The 12654-nt window shown below is 41.1% G+C and overlaps 1 pseudogene; it reads right to left on the bottom strand.

Moving 5' to 3' along the window:
- Positions 1–5201: 5201 nt before the first annotated feature.
- Positions 5202–5514, bottom strand: LOC144246389 (histone H4-like; annotated as a pseudogene).
- Between the last annotated feature and the right edge of the window lie 7140 nt (positions 5515–12654).

Raw genomic sequence — 12654 nt, 5'->3', positions numbered from 1 at the left:
AAACTGAAAAGAGCTTTTTTTCTTCCTCTCTTTAATTTTTTAATTATTGGAATTGTTTTCTTTTCTGCCAAACTGTCAATCAAAGCTTATATAATGGTGGTGCACCAGATTTCATTAAGCAGTAATCCAGCATGCATTACTGTTTATGGAAAAAAACATAGGTTACAAGCACCTTTTTTCTTCCCCCTCACTTAAAAGTGCTCTTTCTCTCATAGGTCCTTAGCAATTTGAACTACTGGAAACATCTTCTAAAGAATGGGAAAACAAAGTAGCAGGTCTGTTTTCCAAATATTTTTTTTTAATCCACCTAAATTTGGCAGAAGCAAAGACTTTAATTCTGTGGAAAATGTTTTCAGTGAAAAGTCTTAGATGGCATAGCCTTTGTGGCTCTGATTTGGTGCAGAATGCAGAGTGGATGCAGAGCAAACCAGCTAGACTGAAATCCTTCTCTCTGCTACTCTAGTGCAGTATCTATTGTCTCACTGTGCCTGACAGGGCCTATGTATCTTGGAACTGGGAGGTGTCTTTCTCATAAATATGTCTGTTAGATAAGGGAAGATGCTGTTCCTTTTCAGAATAGCAAAGAAATAAGCTTCAGAATACAAGACCAGGCCTGTCCCTTCAAATTAAATCTTGGCTCTCAGGAATCCTGCAGCAGAAGAAATTTTTACCTTTATGGAAGACAGCGTTTATAGACCCAATTATCTATGTTTAGTGTAGCTGGCAACAGTCATCATGAAGTGTTTTTCCTAAAAGGAAAATTGTCCGTTAGTACTGAAGATGTTTCATTAAGGTGAGGAGCTGGAGACTGCAAATTGTGTACATTTCTTTCCTACAAAAGCAGCAAACACCTTTCCAACTCTACTACTGTATCTCATTAGCTTTTCTGACTTGTATTACACTATTTCTTAACCACATTGTGCCAGCTAATGCAGAAACAAAGAATAAAATCCAATCCTTTTTTAGCTGAGCCCCTTTAATAGTTCTTGGTGGGGTATTCTCAAACATGAAAAACATTTGCATAAAAGAAAAATTGCTGCATATCTTTGACAGCAATCTGAACTGCAGAGAGAAATTACATTACCTGGAACTAGAAGTGATTTTACCTTAGACAACCTCCAACAGTCTGAGTCAGCAGGAAAAGTGCTTTTGAGTTCTACACACACTAGAACAAAAAGTGCAGATTAGTCTCCAAAGAAATACAGTAATAAGGCTGTTTACCTAATAAACCGTCGTAGCTTCTGGAAGAAATTCTGCTCCCACTGAAGTAGGAGTAGTCTGCTTCCTAATGAAGTTTGTAGGATTTTCCCATCAAGTTCTGAGCAGCCAGTAACTCTCTATCAATTCTTAGAGCAATTTGTGCCTTGCTATCTCCCTTCCTGGAGGAAAGAACACCTGTGTAACTCCTGATGTTTAGATTCAATACTTTTGATAAAATTAACGACATTTAAATTCTGTTCTGGTCAGAAAAATTTATGTCATCTTTCATGGGTTGTTGGGAGGGTTTTTTGAATGTTGACTATAGTATAGTAGTCATGCCTGTATGCTGGCTGGTTTTTCAGTAATATGGTAACATGACTGCTAGAGAAGGAGCTGGATGACCCTCTTGCTACCTGAGGAAAATTAGACCATCTCAGTCTTTTCAAACTCCCAGATCAACCCCACAAAGAAGAGAAAAAAGTAGTATTGTTTGTTGTTGGTATAAGTATATGATTCCTACTGTCCAAAATCTATGTATTAATTGATCCTTCCCAGTTTTATTTTAATAATAAACATATTGAATATTATATGTCTTCCCATTCAAACACACACACACACACACACACACACAAACACACACAAAGTCACAGATTCAAGATATGGCTCCTCTTGAGGTTTTTTAGGAATGGATATCCTGTTTCTCTTGGTGTCATGCATCATTTCTGATTAATGCCACTGCTGGTATATCAGACTTTAAAGCAAGAAAGGTAACTTTCAGGGAACCTTCCTTCCACAAAGATGTCAGTTTCTTTTAACTTCTCTTTAATCTCCACTGTCTGAAGAAACCCTACCTTTTGTCTCTTGAATGTATAAATTTTTTTTAAATGAAAAAACTGGACTAAGAAAAAAAAATTAGTTTGGCGAAGCCTTCCAAGAAAAAAAAAATAGTTTGGCGAAGCCTTCCAATCAAAACTTTTAGGTCTTTTTGAAATCTCAGAAAAGGAATATGTCTATCAGATCATAATCTGAAATGTTTAAGTGACACAGAACCTTCTGTAGGGTTCAGACAGATTGTGGAACCCTTCTTCCTGTGACTCCTATGGAATAGTCCTCGGAATTATTGTGTTCAATTGCCCTGGAAAAATGTTATTCTGTTTTACCCAGGAATAATCTAGTTTGAGAAAAGATTGTGTTAAACAAACATCAGAAACTCAGGATTCATGAGACTTCAAATGTTCAAGAACAAAACCTGGGGATGTGGATTTCTGGTGTCTCATTGTTAGAAAATAAAGAAAATATATGAACATGGCTAAAGATTTGGCACTTTTCTAATCAGTAGGCAGACTGGAAGTGCAATTCAGTGATACTGAATCTTCTGAGAATTTGTGGTTTTGTCCAGCTGAGTGTCTAGCCTGAACTTGGCTAGATGATAAAAAAGGATATCTAATTTTTTGGCCTACAGTATCATAGAAATTGTTCAGCAGAAACATGAAAGCCAGCATGAGCAGAACTGGAAAGCAAGAGGATATTGTGTAATAAATAGGAGTCAAGAAGGTGACTGGGGAATAACATTTTCCATTACACCAATTCAAAGCAGAAAACTCAGCCTCAAGTTTATTTCTCCCTTTATGTTCTCCCTCTCAGTTTTTCAGAAGGGCACTCACTATGTTCAGATATAGATTCATTTTTCATTTATTATGCAGATATTAACAGGCTGAATCATGAAGCTAAGTTCGTCACAATGAGCAGTTTTAAAGGAGTGTGTAACTGCCAAGAGTTCATGGTGGTTCAAGCACTTTGCTTTTACAGACTTCTGCAGAGATTAAAAGTTAGTTCCAACACAAACAGCCCTTTCACTAGGCTCTCACTGGTGGTGACAATGAAATAAATTCGTCAGAAAGCACACCATTAATAATATCCTTTTCTTGTTTCCAAAAAGAACTATCTACTTTAAATAAGATAGATGCTAATTTTATATTCTTAAAACCAAAAATCAGGAATGATGTCTTTAGAAGATAAGGCAGAAGTCAGTTTTCTCTCTTCTACTGATGACTCACACCACATGTTGCTACACAGCAACACCTTCCCAGAGAAGAGGTATACTTCTGTTTAATTCTAGTCTTTGGAAACTGCCTCTTTTTTCTGCTTCTATTTCTAGGTACCCCAATAATTACAATAGGCAGACTTTGATTGCTTTGCTATACCACTGGATGTAGATTGACTTTTGAGATCTACACAAAAAAAATTTATACCTAGCAACTTTCTCAAGCCTCAGAAGTGGGTTTCAGTACTGAGTTGCTTCACTAAAAGTGCTTACAAGAATGCCAGTCAGTGGGAATTTTGTTTGAAACTTGTGCTTTTAACAATTAGCAGCAGTTATGGAGCTATTGACAAAACAATAAAAACTTCAAAAAATACTATTCTCCCAAAATTACAGAGCTTTCAAGTCACAGATGCAACTGCTACTTTTTGGAGATTCAATTCTAATTGCTCCAAGGCAAGACCTACTCTTTGAAGATGACAGTAATTGTCTTACCTGGATAAACCTTTAAAGCTCACTCATTTAGCCCTTCCCTGTCTGATACTATCTTGCCTTGCAGTGTCTTCATTTGTTTTTAAATTTTATACAACACCTTGTCAAAATCTGTTCTACTACATTTTAATGTACATTTTGAAAATTCGTTTATAATGAAATTACTGGTGAGGAACAGATAAGGGCACCAAAAAGTAGATTTGGTACTGCTCTGAGATTCCCTAGTCTAGACAGAATCTGCTAGACCTAGGATCAGAGTGAAAATGACCAGAAAGCTGCTGTGTTTTGAGGGCAGGATAGCAGTGCACTGTGCATGGTGGATGGTGATAATCTGGATTATCTGGTGATAATATGGTCTCAAATATGACACCGCTTTATGTAATGCAGATATACTGTAATTCCCATTTTCAATAATTTCAATAATTAGGTGTTTAAATTATTTAAGTGAATCTTAATGTATCTATGTTGCGGCGCGTGGCATGCGCCCCCCCTCGCCGCGATACCCCGAGCGGTGGCGTGCTGGGCGGCGAGAGGGAAGAGAAGGGGCGGCCGCTCCCCCCGGGGTGCTCTGCTGTCCCAGTCGGTGGCGCGGGAACAGAGGAAGGCGACACGGGACTTGGGGGTGAACAAGATGGATTTATTCGGTGAGCCCCAAGACCTTGGGGAGAGGGCGAACAAAGGTTTTATACAGAACTTAAAGGGAGGGGAGTAGGAACAGCAACCAATGAGGGTAGGGCTGGGGAGGAGTTTAAGGCAGGACTAACCTATGACAAACCTATCAGGGGAAACAGGGGAGTGGAGTAACACAAAGTAACCAATAGGGTGTTGAGCCTCACTGAATAGGCAGGGAAGGGTCTGGAAGCAGGGGAGGAGGCTGAGAGGAATGACAGGGAATGTTCTGGGGAAAGGGGCAGGGAAAGGGAGGATTGACAACTTGGAGAGGAGTGGGTTAGGGAAGAGCTTGGGGAGATTGACAGCTGGGGAGAGGAGGAGACTGGGGGGTTGGGGGGTGAACAGGCATTGAACAAATATCAAATAAAATAAAAACACACCACCGCATCTCCCCCTTTCTTTTTACAAAAGGAAGGAGAGTTTTGGTGTTTAAACATATCCATACATTATATAAATAATACAAACCTCATATTCAAGATACAGTAAAATTATATGGTAAAATTACAAATTACTAAATGGACATAAGTTGAAAACTATCAGAAAAATATAAACTAATTACGATTACAGGATTACTTAATATAAAATATACAAAATTGGTTTTTTTTGATATACAATATAAAAGTAAATGGACTACATGAAATAAAAATTTTGAAAGTATTTATCACATACATTAAGACACAACTTATCTAGTCTAGCCAGAAATCATAGCTTCATTAAAACTTAACATAGTGCAATCAAACCAAAGACCTGAATTTATGATCATGGAGTGGTGGTGGTTTAACAAGAATGCAAGGCTTTAGCTGCTGAAGCTGTAGAGAGTGCAACCCTAGCGCTTAAGGGCGTAGATCACGTTCATGGCTATAACTGTCTTTCTTTTTGGCGTTCTCCGTGTAGGTGACGGCGTCGCGGATTACGTTCTCTAAAAAGACCTTGAGCACACCGCGCGTCTCCTCGTAGATGAGCCCCGAGATGCGCTTGACGCCGCCGCGCCGAGCCAGGCGGCGGATGGCCAGCTTGGTGATGCCCTGGATGTTGTCGCGCAGCACTTTACGGTGGCGCTTGGCGCCGCCCTTGCCGAGCCCCTTGCTGCCCTTGCCGCGATCAGACATGGTGCTGCACTCGCGGCACTGCTGCTGCTTGGCTCGGGTTGAGGGACTGGCCTGCAACTTTGTCTGGCTAGATTGTTCTTATACCAGACACAAGACTACCTAAAACTTGCTGTTTCGCTGCTCTAAGTAGCAATCTAAAATAATATAAATAATATCAGATGGAATGGTTAAGTGATTGAAAACAAACAAAAATAAATATTGGAATTTAATTGAAATAACTGAAATAAAACAATTGAAATGAAATATTTGAATTTTAATAAAACAATTATAACAAACAATGATAATAAAGATGGGACCTGGGGGGAAGGGGCAGAAGCAGAGACAGTGGCTACACTGTCCTGCGGGGAGTCTAGGGCATTCTCAGAGAGCCCAGAATCTGCCTGCGGACAACGCCGGGATGACTGTCTGAGAATGCCCGACTTCAGGGAAGAGGGAGAGGGAAGAGGAGTAGGATTTTTAATTAAAAATCAGGTGATTGAAATAGAAGGAAATAATTAACAGAATTTAGACTAAATAATTGAATTAGAATGATTAAAATAGAATTATTGGAATTAAATAATTAAATTGGACAATTTTTTGTCTAATAACACAATCAAATAAAGTAATTGATAAATTGAAGACAATTAAGATGTAGATTTAATATGAAACTATATTATCCAAATGATTCTAACAAAAACAACTAAATAAAATAATTTGAATAATCTATATTAGAAGATCAACTAAATATAACTAATAAATTTTAAACCTCGCAGCAATGCAGCAAGCCTAAAGTAGCGCAGCAGCTACGTGATCCTTGTAGCAATGATGATCACAAATGCAGCCTTTCTTTCTATAAAACATAACTTAACAAGTAAATTATTCGAAAAATAATTAGAAGTAAAAAGAAGATTTTGTAGTTAAATAAAAAGGAACATTGGGTAGGGTACGTTAAGGAATAGGGTGGGGGAATCAGACAATCACTTGATTAGTGGCTGTCATGATTAGCAGGGGAATCGGTAAAGGGTAGACAGGGATGCCGCCATTTTAGGGGGAAGACAAAATGGCGGGTTCCCGGTCTGGGGTTTCAGCCCCACCTTCCCCCGAAGGAGATCCCTCCCAGAAAGGGGAGTGATCTCCTAAGAAGGAAGGTCCCCCGATGGGAGGTCCTTGACAGCAACCTGTCCCACCAGAGGAGGAGCCAGAAGAAGGAGGGGAATGTCCAACCCCGCCTCCCAACAACAGGGACTAGCCTCGCTGCAATCCTCATTGCGGGGGCCCTTGAGGAAGGGGTGGGACTGGCGGGAAACTAGGGGCGGAAAAGAAGGATCACGGCGGGAAAACGGGCTCCAAGTGGCGTGGCCAGCGCCATCTTGGAAGGGAGTGCCGGGTACACTGCCCTTGGCTGGAGCAGTGTCCGGCAGGGCACTTGGGGCGGCGTGGCCACAGCCATCCCCAAGGGAGGATAGGGAAAAGGTTTAGGAAAGTCTGAGGGAATGAGGGTAAAGGGAGCTTCACAGAAGCAAAGGGAGACTTACAGGAGGGGGGCCTGACTTAGATGGATATAAAGGGCCTCTTTCAACAACCCTCCCATAATCAACATGTCACCCTCTTAACTGTTCCTTATTGGTATTTTTTCTCTGCCCCCTCCAGCCAGCCCAGCTTGGGGAGGGGAGGACAGAAAAAACACCCTCTCAAGAAAAAGAAAAAGCGATCAAGTATGGGCCCCCACAGAAGACTGAGGGAAGGGTAACTACCCCGAGTGGCTCCCCCCGGAAGGGAACCACCCAAGAGTAGCCCCCCCCCCCAGAAACGAAAAACCCACCCGCCTGCCAGGGACATGCAAGGCTACAGCCCCTGGCTTGGGCACAGACGGGGGTTAAAACGCGAAAAGAAAAGTGGGAAACCCAGCCACCCGTCGGGGGACCCCTCCCCCCCGCATAGCCCACCTTACCTTCTGGGCCTAGGCGGTGATGACTTGGATCTTTTTCTTGGCCTGATGGAAAAATCGCCTTCAAACTGGTGGTGTTCCCTCTCGGTCTGGCCCTTCCGGAGGCCTGGGTGTTCCCGTTACACCAGGACTCGTCCCCGAAGCCCTGGTGTCGGCCACTATCGACCTCCGGTGGTCTTCCTGCTAATGCTGACCGAGGAACCCCTTCTCGGTCAGCCCTTCTTCGGGCTCCCCCGAGCCACTGCCAGACCGCCCCTCTTCGCCCTCAGGTAAGTCTACCCGCCAAAAATTTTGCAGCCCGGCCGTGGCTGCTCCCGGGCAGGGTAGAGAGCACGATGACGAGGGCGCAAGAGGGCCCCGGAGCCTCAATCTTCTCCGCTCGGCGTCCGGCTCCTCTTAGCACCATGCAGAGCTCCCACGGCCGCAGATGTTCCTCTTCCCTCCTTCTTCGTCTGTGAGGCGGGCGCCCTCACTAATTTGCCCGTTTCTTCCGTTTCTTCTAAAAGCCGAAGGAGGGAACCATCCTCTGCTACCATATGTTGCGGCGCGTGGCATGCGCCCCCCCTCGCCGCGATACCCCGAGCGGTGGCGTGCTGGGCGGCGAGAGGGAAGAGAACAGGCGGCCGCTCCCCCCGGGGTGCTCTGCTGTCCCAGTTGATGGCGCGGGAACAGAGGAAGGCGACACGGGACTTGGGGGTGAACAAGATGGATTTATTCGGTGAGCCCCAAGACCTTGGGGAGAGGGCGAACAAAGGTTTTATACAGAACTTAAAGGGAGGGGAGTAGGAACAGCAACCAATGAGGGTAGGGCTGGGGAGGAGTTTAAGGCAGGACTAACCTATGACAAACCTATCAGGGGAAACAGGGGAGTGGAGTAACACAAAGTAACCAATAGGGTGTTGAGCCTCACTGAATAGGCAGGGAAGGGTCTGGAAGCAGGGGAGGAGGCTGAGAGGAATGACAGGGAATGTTCTGGGGAAAGGGGCAGGGAAAGGGAGGATTGACAACTTGGAGAGGAGTGGGTTAGGGAAGAGCTTGGGGAGATTGACAGCTGGGGAGAGGAGGAGACTGGGGGGTTGGGGGGTGAACAGGCATTGAACAAATATCAAATAAAATAAAAACACACCACCGCATATCAAATTATGTCAGAATATAAAATTGTCATTCTGAAGGTTCATCTTCTTGGAAAGAGCGGGAAATGTTTAGTCCTGCAGGTCTTTTGAGGGACTGGTTTTGTTCCCTCTGCAGGACTCAAGCTGTTGATTTATAAAGCAGACTGGGAGATGTACCCAGCTGTAGTGTCTCCCATGCTGTCACAATGCTCTTTCAGTGCACACACTGCTCTCTACTGGAAGGTTGTTTGCATGTATTTGATGTGAGAGACCCACTGAACCTCTCATTCAGCCTTCAGTGCCATCTGTGCTTGCTAGTGTATTTATGCCAGCAACATGCATCTTTTAAATATGGAATAAGTAATTTCATGCATTGCTAATCCTTCATCTACATCAGCTTCTGGTCTCTTGTCTGGACCCCGTTTTTTTATCATCTGAAACAGTAGATGGCAAAATATTCCTAGGTGAGGTTCCTGCAACCACTTCTCACTTTTTTGTCTATGACAAATCAGTTTAACTTCAAAGCAAGTTGCAATTTTTCTGATCTTTTTTGATCCTGTATGCACATAGCATTTTCCTTCAGCTTAAAGATTTTATGGCATGTTGTTTCTGTGGGGTATATTAGAAAATTACCATTTTCAATAAACACAAGCTGATTCTCAGTAGCACTGCCAGGTTAAAGATCTGTTTCTTTTTTTAAATGGCACAACATTGACTCAAGCTTTGGCAGTGGCATCTGGGTCAAGTGCTGCCAGTGTGTACATTGCTGCTTGGCATTCTTCAAGCATAGCTCTGTCTCTTGAGGCTGTGAGAGCAGCGCCTGCTGGGAGGTATTAGTAAAGAATGGGTTAAAGTGGCTCTACAAGAGAAAAGAAGACATGGGAATGGAAATTGAAGCAGTTCAGTTGTTCACAGGATACAGCACAAAACTATGCCCAGAGTGTGGCTCCTACTGCCTATTCCATCCTGTTTAACAGCTGATGTTTTAAAACACCCAAACTCCTTTTGTGTAGATTGTAATAAACTTTAGCCACTCTATAGGTTTAACTATTTTTAAAACTAGAAAATAATGCATAAAGTAACATTTTATTTGTTATCGGCTAGCTTCATGAACCATTAGTGAACATACTGAATAAATTCACCCAAAGTGTCACTGCATGTGCTCAGTAAGTGGAAGCTTTGCCTCAGGACCACCTGACCTGTGCAAACCAAACCAAGTTTCTTGATTCAGCTGCTGTTTGGTAGGGGAATGTGGCATCAGCAGATCTGATGTCATGGAAGAGAAGAAAATACATTTCTGGGCAAGGTGAGAAAGAAATCCTATCAGTACAGCTTGCTCTTTCTAATCAAAGTTCACAACTGGAATAATTAGTATGTATGGCTTTGGTCTTAAACCACAGATTTCATTTTCAAGGAATGCAAAATTATTCAAGTTAGTTTCACTACACTGACTTTATATTGACTTTATACCTGAAATTCTCTGCAACTAAAAGCAAACTTGTCAGTTTGCTGACAAGTGCTGAAAATATATACAAGGACTACAGATCATACTAAATTAAGCACTAATGTACTGAGTTTATCAAGAAAACTCCATTTCAAGGACATCATAAAGAAAAAGTAATATCTTAGGCCAGAATAAACTCTCCTGTTTGAGAAGCTGAGATTAATTTTTTAAAATTGTATTCTCAAATCTGCTACACAATGACACATGAGAATAAAGGCTCTGTTTAGTGTGTGCATGTACATATGTAAGCATGTAGGAACAAAAATTGTAATTTCAAAACTAATGCTGCTAATATTGAAATGACATTTATACAAGTATGTCTTGAAATAGCATGAAAGTTGTCACTGGCATCTTCATATGAGTGCAAATAATGTTCGGTGCTACCTCTAGTCCAGTTGCCTCTGTCAATAACATTAAAACTTCTGCTGCTTTTGGAATTGCATCAAAAGTAACTTCTTTTATGGAATTGTTTGTCACAATGTAAAGGACATGAAAGTGCTTGTGCATATATGCATTTGCATGTGTCCAGTCCCTCAATTGCTCATTCCTGTAAGACATCTTTGTCTTCTTTGAAACTCAGGCTTTAAATTATGTATTTAGTTGTGTTCATCAATTCACTTGCAGTATCATCAGAAAATCCAGAAGTTATTTCTAGGATGAAAAAAAGTTAGTGATTTCCAGAAAATTAATAAAATTTTAAGTATCTTTTGTATGTGTGGTAAATTGGACTGGTGCACCACCTACTAAAAGTGCCCAGAAATTCCATTACAAAATCATTTTCTGTAGCTCGTAACTTTGCCAAACTTTAACTATTTGGCCTGAAAGTTTGCTTACTGGGTAATCTGCCTCAGACTGAATCTTTCTGGAAAATTTCAGTCAAAATTACTATTTCCAAGAACTAAACTAGGATAAAATACATCATTCTGTCCATATCAAAATGTTCTGGTTGCCTCTTTTGTGTGAACTTTTAATGATTTGAAACAGAAACATAAAATTTGGAAGGAGTGACTGAAGTGTCCAGCTTGTGCTCTTTGTTGTTGATATGGAACTGCATCTTGAACAACTTAAGACATAAAAAAATAAAAAAATAAAAAAAAATAAAAAAAATAAAGGCAAAGATGAAAAAATACCAAACCACCAGAAATACCAGAAAGAAAATATCTCAGTCTGCAAACACTGACTAGAGGATTGTGAGACTTCTGAAGTCACAGCTCTAAAAGGCTGCTACTGATGGAGATTTCAGCTTGTAGTTAACTGGGCTTTGGAGTGGTACCAGGGACTGGTACCAAGAGTGCATGTGATGAGAGCTCAGCACTGTCAGTTCTGGGTGTCCTTGCTCAAGTTTTGCAGGGGACAAAACTCTCTATTTTCAGAGCAGAGATGGCCAGAGGTGTTTGCCGGAGGAGAGTGTTAGGGCAAAGAGTTTGCACTGAGACTTGAAGCATCTGTCTGTAAGGAGGGAAACAGAGATCACAGGAACTAGGATATAGGAAAATAAGACTGTGGGATGACCCAGTTGTTTGACTCTGATGAGTCCTCTGCAGGGCTAACTTTTTAGACTGGATGTTGAATGCCAAAGGACCATGAAAGGAACTTGAAGGCAGGAGTCCTGTGACAATAGTACTGTGCAGTTCCATAACTAAATATTGTAGTAATGCCTATATTCAACAGTGCTGCATTACAAGTACAGTTTTGACATTTACTAATATGTGTAATCGTATTACTGAAATGAGTATTATATTTTTAATGCTATATTTTAGTGTGCAATATAAATGTATTCCACATTTTCCAGTGTTAGGCTCTCATGACCTTCTAGATATGAAAAATTGTACTTTAAATCTCACTGGATGACTGATAGGCTTTCCTTCTGATTTATATAATATTCACATCATAACCCACTTGAGTGGCAATACATCAGACTTCATCTCACACATGACAGAAAATGTTATCCTGGGCTGAAATTCCAGGTTAATATTGTTTCCAAAGACAAAAGCTAAATAAATCAATTATTTTAAATTTAAATTGAAAGGCATTTATCTAGGCTAGAGTAGAGTTTGCTCTGGTGAAGGAAGCAGATCATTAATATGGAAAAGGCTCCTATAGGATGCAAGAAATTAAAAGTGCTGAGCTACATTATTTATAAACCTCTCCTGTGGGGAGCAGGTTAGAACTGGACAGAAAAGTAAGTCAGAGCTAGCTCCATTCAACTGCTGAGATTGGTTCTTTCACCTCCTGGGCTGAACCAAGCAGAAAAGGGTCTAAACCAACTTTTAATTCAGCAACATTTATGGAAGAATTTAGGTTAGAATGGACATTGGAGATCATCTGGTCCAAACCTCTGCTAGAAGCATGTATTAGTAGAAATACAAGAAACCGAATTAGGTTCTTATGCAGAAAACAAAACAAAACTTTTTTAGACATTTTAGCTAAATACTGTTTTTCTTATAAGAAATTATTCCCTTTGCAAGAAAAACACATTTTTGAGGTCAGCAGATCAGTTTATATCTTATGTCATATGAGAGCAGACAATGAGGGAAGAATTACTAAAATTCTTAATACAAGAAACACAAAATGTGAGATTCTTGAAAACAGCTGTT

Source organism: Lonchura striata, chromosome 6, assembly GCF_046129695.1.
Source record: "Lonchura striata isolate bLonStr1 chromosome 6, bLonStr1.mat, whole genome shotgun sequence".
Lineage (NCBI taxonomy): Eukaryota > Metazoa > Chordata > Aves > Passeriformes > Estrildidae > Lonchura > Lonchura striata.
The sequence above is the reverse complement of the archived record's forward strand: the minus strand, read 5'-3'. Positions and strand labels throughout refer to the sequence as shown.